This window comes from Danio rerio, chromosome 16, assembly GCF_052040795.2.
Source record: "Danio rerio strain M-AB ecotype USA chromosome 16, GRCz13ab, whole genome shotgun sequence".
NCBI lineage: Eukaryota > Metazoa > Chordata > Actinopteri > Cypriniformes > Danionidae > Danio > Danio rerio.
Genome location: NC_141036.1, coordinates 56,087,501 through 56,096,770, shown reverse-complemented (window position 1 = coordinate 56,096,770; position 9,270 = coordinate 56,087,501). Strand labels below are relative to the sequence as shown.

General features: G+C 34.7%; 2 protein-coding genes across 5 annotated transcripts in view; both read left to right on the top strand.

The window, feature by feature from the left end:
- Nucleotides 1–9,270, top strand: part of etfb (electron transfer flavoprotein subunit beta) — a 458,646-nt gene that overhangs the window by 37,527 nt on the left and 411,849 nt on the right. The gene's annotated exons all lie outside the window — the stretch shown is intronic.
- Nucleotides 1–9,270, top strand: part of lim2.5 (lens intrinsic membrane protein 2.5) — a 425,704-nt gene that overhangs the window by 402,176 nt on the left and 14,258 nt on the right. Inside the window, exons 2-4 of one of the 4 annotated variants that reach the window (XM_087285702.1) lie at nucleotides 6,158–6,257; nucleotides 7,505–8,744; nucleotides 9,155–9,270. The exon at nucleotides 9,155–9,270 is cut by the window's right edge and continues 1,385 nt beyond it. The gene's annotated coding sequence lies outside the window, so the exon portion shown is untranslated. Of the gene's footprint in view, nucleotides 1–855; nucleotides 953–3,329; nucleotides 3,422–6,157; nucleotides 6,258–7,504 lie in introns of those variants that run through there. The other 3 variants (XM_087285704.2, NM_001013522.1, XM_087285701.1) reach the window with 3 other exon arrangements.

Here is a 9,270-nt window from a genome sequence, read left to right as displayed (position 1 = left end):
TTGGGATTACAGGAGTTTACGGGAGGAATAAATAACAAAATGGGTGGAGACAAGTCGGAAATACGGGAGACTCCCAGGAAAAACAGGAGTGTTGGCAGGTACAGTATGCTCACACATACACTATACACTCTGACTACTTCAATACTGTTGACAAGCCGTAGCAGGCATTTCGCTCTGCCTCGTGCTGAACACTGTCGACCATTTGCAACAGGCTGTCATCGGTCCATCATCGCAGATTAGCTTCGCGCTAAGGAGGGATTTCGGAACAGTTGAATCACTGAACGATTCATATGGGAGTCTCTGGAATAGTTAGCTAAAAATAAATGCATTTTATAAGACAATGAAAGTGTTTTTTGACCTTGCATGCAGATCAGCCTGTTGTTGGAGACTTTAAAAACCAAAATATGATCCTTTTTAATATATAATAGGGGCTCTTTAACTTATGCACTGTTGTCTTTTTTCCAAGCTGTTCATCCCATCAGTGTCATTGCATTGTCAGACATAGAGTCACGGACATGTGATGTGATGTGAGTGAAAAAGTGCACAAACTTCATCATCATCATCATCATGGTTGCGTTCGCCGGAGTGTCACGCTGGATCCGGAGAGCAGGCCTGAATGAAAGTGTGCGCTTCAGCATGTTGCATTGACCGGCGCAGTACTGCAAGCCTCTGCACATCACAGTTCCAGAACGGCCAATGCAACAACAAAGAGAGCGTCAGGACGAGCGTCCGCGCGTGCCTCCGACACCATCAAGCTCAAGTGCATTTGTTCTGTGTGGCTCGCTCTAAAGGATTTTGCCACCATCGACAGAAAAAGCAGAGGGCATAACTTTTTGGAAGTGGGCCTGGCGGATCCTTTTTGACGTTCGGCTCACTGCGGGATACACTTTCTCTCTCTTTTCCTCTGGGAAGGTCAATACTTGAGCAGCTTCATTTATCCTGAAGACTTCAGGTAAGAAAAAACACCACACCTCAGACTGACCGCTTCACCTTAGTGACCTTTTCTGAATAAATGTCAAGAGTCTGTTGGATTTTTTAGAGAGAAAACCTCAACAAATTATATGTAAACTCTTGAAATTTTACATGTAAAAGGATGCAATCAAAGATTTATTAAAGCTTTTGTAAAAATTCACTTTGTTTGCAATGCAAATGTTTTTATTATGCATTATACCCATTATTATAGCTTTATTTGAGTAGTATAATGTATTATAGGTTTATTATACGGAGTATAATATATTATAGATTTATTATAATTAGCATAATATATTCATTTATTCATTCTTTTTCTTTTCGGCTTAGTCCCTTTATTAATCTGTGGTTGCCACAGTGGAATGAACCGCCAACTTATCCGGCAGGGAAATTAACATAAGTATCATGTTGCCATATGGTTATGCCGTGCAGTAGAGCGGTTTGTCAAACTCAATTCCTGGAGGGCCGAAGCCCTGCACAGTTTAGTTCCAACCCTGCTCCAACACACTTACCTGTAGGTTTCAAACAAGCCTGAAGGACTCAATTAGTTTGATCAGGTGTGTTTAATTAGGGTTTGAACTAAACTGTGCAGAGCTGCGGCCCTTTTGGAACTTGTTTGACACCTGTGCAGTAGAGGGTTAAATTGTACTACAAATTTTAAAAAATGTTTCATTACAATCCTAAAACATGTGAATGACTGCAGATACTGAATCAGATATTTTTCTGAAGTAAATTAGTCATGCTTGGTTACCGAAACCCAATATAAATAAAAGATATAAATTGCAATGTTGTGCAACCGTACACTTTTGTATGATTAGTGTTTTGCACATCACACAAGTTCTGCAAAAGTAGAGTGTTTGCACAGATTTAATCTGCAGGAAGTTTATAATCATAACCATTAGTGGTGTTATAGTGCGTGCGATACGTGCAAAACTTATCGCTTAAGGTGAAACGAAAAGCGTTGTTTTTGCATTTAACAAGTGAGTCTCACAGCGATGTGCATCAGTAATGTGGGATTTAATTCATCCAGAGATAAAATCAAATATATCTTATACATAAACAGTACAGTGCTCAGCATAAATGAGTACGCCACTCACAGATCTCTCTTTTAAATTCATATTTTCCTTAGGATGATTTACAATAGTATATTTGTGCATATACATTAGTCAGTACGAAAAGCCAAAACTGGAAATAATCCAACAGGACTAATAATCTAAACATTAGAACACCCAAATTATTATCTTGGGAAAAAATATGAAATATAATTTTAATTAACAGAAAAAGCAAGAGAAACATAAAACAAAATTAGTTGAAATGTTGAAGTTTGCGATTTAATTTGCATTTCTATATGTTTTATCTTTCTATTCCTAAAGACATTCAATAAGCAAAATCTTTTTTTAATGAATATAGTGTAGTTTAATAAAACTGTCTTTGTTCAAATGCGCCAAATTATTATATTTTATTATATTTATGTGTTTTATATTTTAAATTCCAGTAATATTATTGACTAATATTCAAATGTTTATATGATTTATTTACAAAACATTTTGTAAAGTATTTTTTTACTAGATATCTTACATTAGTGGCTGGTCTTGTTTACCAAACAAGTGTATCTTGGATTTGCAATGTAAACCTTCAATAAAAGTATTTTTATTGGTATTATTTCCCGTTTTAAGTTTTTTTTTTTTTTTTTTTTTAATATACAGTATTCACAAAATCATTTCACATTAATTCCCAGATAATTTTTTTTCTTTTCTTTTTTTTTTACAAAATTCTGAGCAGAAATAGAAAAAAATGTCCACAGATTCTGTCAGGCCCTGCATATAACATATACCATAAAATATAGCACCACATATAACATGTATAGCATAACCTTTAACAACTTAACATACAGCATAACATATAGCATAACAAATAACCAACGCAGGCTCTTTCTGAAAACGTACCTCTATATACATTTCTGGAGTTTTTCTTTTTATGAATCCACAAGAGGCCACAGTATACGCTTTTTCAGATCTCAAATTTCTCTCGCTAGTGCCATTCGCGCCGCCTGTTCTCACATACTTCCACCGGAGGCCGATGTGTGACTGACTGACTGATCGATCAGCTGACCCACCCACCTCCCTCCCTAAACCTAACCAATTGTAGTGATTGACCCGCCCACCCACTTCCCTAAACCCAACCAACATTTTTCAAATGCAATCCAGAAAAAGAAAAGCTCTCGTCTGATTTTTACCACGTTTTCAGATTTTACCACATTCTCACCCTGTTATTAACTTTTTTATTTTATGTTTTGTCTTTTGTTTTTGCTTTACCTGCTTTCTGCAACCGTTCTTCACCGTTCCCGAACCCTGTCATAGTGGTCAACTCCTTGTTGCGTCTCAAGTCCGCCGACGTACATAGCGAGCTAACGAGACTAACTGGTTGCAGCGGTAAAGCCGTCCATACGGAGGTAAGCGGGCAGCTGCTAAGCGTGACAAGGACCAGCGTCATACCACCCTAAAGCGTTAGTTTTAAAGACGAAATGCAGCCATACGTAGCTCTGGCTACTTACAGTTTTTTTTACAATGGCTATGACACTTTTTTCAATACATTTAACAAGTTTTCTAAACTCTTAACGCAGCAACACACCTAAAATACACAATTGGCAAAACAGTTAATTTTATGCTCAAAATCACACATTGTAAACTAAACCTCTAAACTACTTTTCAAAATACAATAATAAACGAACACACTACACCATGTCTAACAAAACACTGCAAACATGTTTCAAAATGAAATTATTGTTCAAAACACAAACACATGTTCTCTTCCAACAGAAACATTCAGTCAATCAGAACACACTGACAATAAAAACACTATCATCAGCTAACATTACAGAAACTCCATTAGTTTATGTGTCAGCTCTGCCCTTATATTTGAAGTCTCATTACAGTTTTGTTTCATTGGGTTAAGTAAATGCATGCATTTTCTTTCTTTTACGGCAAAAATTCTATACAAAACGAAGAAAAAAAATTGCTTCATAAAATTTACAGTTTATGTAAAAAAAAATACAGACACAGAATTTCTGCAGTACAGACTTTTATTGCAGAAGGACATCACTGCAAACAGAAAAAACACCACAATAATAATAAAATAACAAAGTAATCTTCTATTCTGCCCGGTCTTTTGCCATATGTTCTCATCCACATTATACTTGATATCTTCTGTGGCCCGGCACGGAAACTGCGGCCCTTTGGCCTATTATGTTTTTCCTACGGCGACATACCCAGCCTTGTCAACATTGAAAATTTCATACTTGATTGGCCTCTAACTTCATGACTCTCTGAAAGTAATTAGACACAGTGTATGCAAATGCTGTACTGTATATGTACTGTATGTACTAATGAACTCCAGGTTTAAAGAGTAGTTTACTGCAAAACACACTGTGTATAGTACAGTAATGACTGTATTGCATAATCTTACATGGACGTATTGGTGACAGAGTTCTTTGATGCGCTCACTGTTCCTTTCAAAAACCTCAAGAGTCCTCTATTAGAACATATGATCATGTGATTGGAAAAACCTAAACAAGACATGAGTGTGTTTTCTATATATATATATATATATATATATATATATATATATATATATATATATATATATATATATATATATATATATATATATATATATATATGAGAGAGACTCATATTGCAGTTATATATATATATATATATATATATATATATATATATATATATATATATATATTTTTATATATATATATATATATATATATATATATATATATATATATATATATATATATATATATATATATTTATTTATATAACTGCAATATGCTGTTTCTTATTGGCAATTGAATAAAATACAGGGAATAAACTTGTGTTTTAATTCACAATTAGAACAGCTGTTCACTTTGACTTTATCCTATATAATTTCTGTTTAGAACATGGTGTTATCTGTTCTGACATACTGTGTTAAAGCATTTGTAAATTTGACTGTAAAATTACATTGTTTTGGTTTTGGTTGTGCTTGTGTGTAAAAGAAGTTAAAGCATTTTAAATTTGTGTTAACTGGATGCATTTTGTGTCAAAAAAACAAGAAATGTGTTAATTGTATACCCCACGAAGACGGATGTTGTGCTAATTGTGTTAAGAGTTTAGGAAACTTGTTAAATGTATTGATAAAAGTGTCATAGCAATTGTAAAAAACTGTAATTTATGATCTCCAGAAACGTATATTCACCTTATTCTTCGCTGACGAGCAGGCGCAGCCATTTGAATCTTTTTGACTCGACTTCCGGTCTCATTCACTTCCATTCATTTTTAGACATTAAAAACTGAAATAATGTTAAAAAAATGAAAATAAAAATTGACAAAAGTGATGAAATACTGTAAATATTAGAGAAAACACATGTAAACCAAATATACAGTCAGATCTATTGGGAGTATAGGACATAGCCACTATTGACCTCCATCCATGCTGGCACAGAACAACACAGACCTTCCACCGTTTTTATAAGGTTTGCAGACTGATTGCTAATTGAAGATTTGTGTGAAGTAGTGTCAAACCGGTGCTTCAGTGAAGTCATACTGATCTTGGTAGTTTCTAATAGTAAGGAATAGATGGTTTCTGTTTGGCTACCATAGCTAAAACAATGGAGTTTGGATTCTTTTGAAAATGGTGGGGAAAATGTGTTAACCCAATGAGAAAGGGTTCACACATTTGCAGGACCTGTCTTCTGCTCTGCTGGGATAGTGATAATAAAAATGAAGTGGAACCTAGTTTTTTTAACCAGGTCAAAGCAATCAAGAAAAACTGTATTCTATTGGTCATGTAGTCATGTATAGTTTGTTTGTAGAGCAAGTTTGACCGTTTTCTGCCGTTTATTATTCCTAGTCATTTCTCCCATAGGCGACTGAATCGGAAGTTCTAAAACAACCTCGAAAACAGGCGCACTTCTGCTTTTTAGAATGAGGTCAATACCGCTACATTTTTAGAAAGAGCCTATATTGCATATGTAACCCCGCCTTCTCTACACCACCCAACCCGCTCCAAGCTGGTTTCGAACTGTCGACCTTCCGCATGGGAGTCGGGTGCTCTACCAAGGAGGCTAAAAACCTAATTGTTAATTGTATAGCCCACGAAGACGGATGTTGTGCTAACCGTGTTAAGAGTTTAGGAAACTTGTTAAATGTATTGAAAAAAGTGTCATAGCCATTGTAAAAAACTGTAAGTCATTTTGGAACATGTTTGCAGTGTTTTGTTAAACATGGTGTATTGTGTTAGTTTATTACAGTTTTTCTTGTTTGCTTTGACCTGGTTAAAGAAACTAAGTTCCACTTCATATTTATTATCACTATCCCAGCAGAGCAGAAGACCGGTCTTGCAAATGTGTAAACCCTTTCTCATTGGGTTGACACATTTTCCGCACCATTTTTCAAAACAGTTAACACGGATGTCATTCAAGCAGTCCAAACTTCATTGTTTTAGCTATGGTAACCAAACAGAAACCATCTATTCCTAACCATTAGAAACCACCAAGTTCAGTATGAATTCAATGAAGCACCGATTTGACACTCCTTCACACAAATCTCCACTTAGCTATCAGTCTGCAAACATTAAAATGGTGGAAGGTCTGTGTTGTTCTGTGCCAGCATGGATGGAGGAGGTCAATAGTGGCTATGTCCTATACTCCCAATATATTTGACTGTATATTGGTTTACATGTGTTTTCTCTAATATTTACAATATTTTATTAGTTTTTTTTCTTTTTTCTGCTTCTTTCTGCTACTTTTTTCTTTTTAAATTTTATTTTTATTTTTTATTTTTTTTACGGTATTTTAGTTTTCAGCCACAGTTTGAAAAATGTCATGAATTCAATATAAGTTTAATCAAAGCATTTCTTATTCTTGATCCAATTCTTTGCAAAAAGGCCAATTTGACAGCCCAAATAGAATTCACACTGAGATCTGTATTTTGTTTTTTGTTGTCCATTGTCTAATGAATAATTGAAAGAGCTCATATACTTGTTTGCAAGTTGTGTTGTTTGAAGGTAAAACTAGCTTTTGTTGCATATTTTAAATGTTTTGACACGGAATGTGCATTTTGCAAGCATAATGTTTCATTTTGACCATGAGTGCCGCTGTTTAGGTCTGTGTGTTAACTGTTTTGAAAATGTGGAGTTTCAGTTGACGGCTGCATCAAAGCAAACAAGAAAAACTGTATTGTATTTTGAAAAGTAGTTTAGAGGTTTAGTTTACAATGTGTGATTTTGAGCATGAAATTAACTCTTTTGCCAATTGCGTGTTTTAGGTGTGTTCCTGCGTTAAGAGTTTAGCAAACTTGTTAAATGTATTGAAAAAACTGTCATAGCCATTGTAAAAAACTGTAAAATATGCAGCAAAAGCTAGTTTTACCTTCAAACAACACAACTTGCAAACAAGTATATGAGCTCTTTCAATTAATCATTACACAATGGACGACAAAATACAAAATACAGAACTCTAAATATGTTAGACATGGTGTAGTGTGTTCGTTTATTATTGTATTTTGAAAAGTAGTTTAGAGGTTTAGTTTATAATGTGTGATTTTGAGCATGAAATTAACTGTTTTGCCAATTGTGTGTTTTAGGTGTGTTGCTGCGTTAAGAGTTTAGCAAACTTGTTAAATGTATTGAAAAAACTGTCATAGCCATTGTAAAAAAACTGCAATATAACATTACATATAACATGACAACTCTTCTAAGTTATGGTGGGATTGTAAAACTTATCAATCAGTACATTTTCAGGAGCGAGTCCTGTTCTGTACGCACATGTAAAGTTATTGTGATGATCAGCACTCCTAATTTTTTTTGCAGCTGTGACTTTTGAATCTGTAGATTATGCGTGGCCAGTGTGTTGTCTGTTTTGCTGTTTGTGTGTACTGCTATTGCATTATGTGTATTGTTTTGGCAATGTGTAATGACAGAACAGTGGATGATTTCTCCCTGAGAATGAGAAGTGAATGATGTCACTCAGATGTGTGTGTGGGTATGTGAATGAATGAAGCTGTTTTGCTTGTGTAAACTGTGATGTGGACTGGGAAAACACACACAAGCGCATGTACAACAGGTAGTGCACATACTGTATGAGGAATTAAAGTGAGAGGGGAAAAAGTGTGTTGGAAATAGATGGTTAAATGAAAGCACGCTTAGGATCTGTGTAGATGAACTTGTCATGGCATTTAAAGAGACAGTTCACCCTATAATTTAAACATACTCATTATTTATTCATCCTCAAGTGGTTTCAAACCTTAAAAATACCTGTATACAGTATATTGTGTGTGTTATTGACTGTAATGTGTGTTTGTGGCAGTTTTAGCTGTGAATTGTGTGTGTTATTGACTGTAATGTGTGTTTGTGGCAGTTTTAGCTGTGTATTGTGTGTATTATTGACTGTAATGTGTGTTTGTGGCAGTTTTAGCGGTATATTGTGTGTGTTATCGACTAATGTGTGTTTGTGACAGTTTTAGCTGTATATTGTGTGTATTGACTGTAATGTGTGTTTGTGCTAGTTTTAGCTGTATATTGTGTGTGTTATTGACTGTAATGTGTGTTTTGTGACAGTTTTAGCTGTGTATTTTGTGTGTTATTGACTGTAATGTGTGTGTTTTGCTAGTTTTAGCTGTATATTGTGTGTGTTATTGACTGTAATGTGTGTTTTGTGACAGTTTTAGCTGTGTATTTTGTGTGTTATTGACTGTAATGTGTGTGTTGTGCTAGTTTTAGCTGTATATTGTGTGTGTTATTGACCGTAATGTGTGTGTTGTCAGTTTTAGCTGTACATTGTGTGTATTATTGACTGTAATGTGTGTTTTGTGACAGTTTTTGCTGTATATTGTGTGTATTATTGACTGTAATGTGTGTTTTGTGACAGTTTTAGCTGTGTATTGTGTGTATTATTGACTGTAATGTGTGTTTTGTGACAGTTTTAGCTGTGTATTGTGTGTGTTATTGACTGTAATGTGTGTGTTGTGACATGTTTAGCTGTGTATTGTGTTTGTTATTGACTGTAAAGTGCGTGTTGCGACAGTTTTAGCTGTATATTGTGTGTTATTGACTGTAATGTGTGTTTTGTGACAGTTTTAGCTGTGTATTTTGTGTGTTATTGACTGTAATGTGTGTGTTGTGCTAGTTTTAGCTGTATATTGTGTGTGTTATTGACTGTAATGTGTGTTTTGTGACAGTTTTAGCTGTGTATTTTGTGTGTTATTGACTGTAATGTGTGTGTTGTGCTAGTTTTAGCTGTATATTGTG